The sequence below is a fragment of the Mesocricetus auratus genome, unplaced genomic scaffold (assembly GCF_017639785.1).
Source record: "Mesocricetus auratus isolate SY011 unplaced genomic scaffold, BCM_Maur_2.0 Super-Scaffold_100676, whole genome shotgun sequence".
Taxonomy (NCBI): Eukaryota; Metazoa; Chordata; class Mammalia; order Rodentia; family Cricetidae; genus Mesocricetus; species Mesocricetus auratus.
Window position 1 is genome coordinate 130039247 of NW_024429266.1, and position 1549 is coordinate 130040795.

At 40.7% G+C, this 1549-nt stretch overlaps 1 pseudogene; it reads left to right on the plus strand.

The window, feature by feature from the left end:
- The first annotated feature begins 587 nt into the window (after window positions 1-587).
- On the plus strand, window positions 588-1549 carry LOC101832640 (annotated as a pseudogene).

The window sequence follows — 1549 nt, forward strand, 5'->3', positions numbered from 1 at the left end:
CACTTTTATTTCCATATTCATGTCTTTTTTATTAGTTTAGTTTTGTGACAGCATGAGTTTAACTATGATGTCTCTTTGAACTTCAGTTTAGTTTGTTTGAGATTAGTGGGCTCACTGATGGATACACAACTAAAGACAATGACTTTCCCTCTCTTAGAATAATTCAGTAGCCAGTAGTTCATCTTGAACTCCCCTAGTGAAATAATCTCTACACAACATTCTATCATACACAGCATGTTGTCACTTTCTCAGATACCCAAAAGTATGATGTTATTTCCTATACTACACCTCTCATGTAGTATACTGCCTGCCTGCCTTTCCAAGTACATGGTTACTTGGAATTGCTTCTGAACTTTGTGAATCTTTTAGTTTTCCTTTCTTGTTAACCCCACCCACTCCAACCTTATTAATCTATTATTTTCTTTCCCATGTTCTGGACTTTTCCAAATGTCTCTGGCTGTGCATACACTTATATCTACAATAAAAACAATAAAAACATTCTCCTCAAACATACAAAATTGGTTACAGAGAAACTGTTCAGGCAGTGCTGCAGGGCAGTGTGGAGTCACACTCTCCTCCCATAGAAGATGTCCATGCAAGGCCATAATGTCACTATCCATGTCACCACAGAGCTACATAATGTTATCCACAGAGCCTGGGGAAGGACCCTGGCTGTGTTTCCTCAGAAAAAGACAGGGAATTGAAAGGCCCATCCTACTTTATCCCAGGTTCAAAAGACCTATTTTTGGCAGATAAAGACCTGGTCCACTGGGGTTTGTGACAATTAATGTGATGAATGAGACAGGAGATTCATCTCACTGAGCTAGGCATTGAGACAATCAACATGGTGAACCTCAAACCCGTATTCTTTGTTAACTGTGGAAACCACATTCATCCAATGTCAGGAAATTACTGGAGGAAATAACAAACCAAGGATGTGTAGAAAGTACTAACGGCCATTATTAATGAAGATATTTCACTGGTACTGGTCAGTGGCAACAATGACTTGGGCAATGTTCCCAGAGGCAAGATTGTAGAGTAGTTGTACCAGACATGGGTAGTTGACTACTTCAGCTATTGAGTAGTGGGCTTCCTGTTCCTGGTGCTCAATTCCTAGTTTTTTATGATGCCTCCAAGTACCTTGTACTGAAGCAGGCCCAGGACCACTGGCTGAACCAACAGCTGAGTGATGCAGAGTGGCAGTGGTTCCAGTAACTGCTGCATGTTTCTTCCAGCACATCCAGTAGTTCATGTGGAATATTGATGAGGATAAAGACTACCTCAAACTCATCAAAACTCTGTGGAAGTAGTTACTAAAGCAAGTATTAGAGTTGTGTTCTTTAGTCATTACCACAGGAATGGTGGGGAAACCTACTGAAATCTTGTTATGGTGGTTTATTCTTCAATCAGCTGCCAGATATGCAAAGACACCCATAAGTTCTGTGTAGTGGTCATCACTGCTGAGAAACATGTTCACTGTTACTACAGCTTAGATGAGCTGAGCAAGAGAGGAATTTATCGTGACCTGAATCAGTGGATGAAAGAGTGA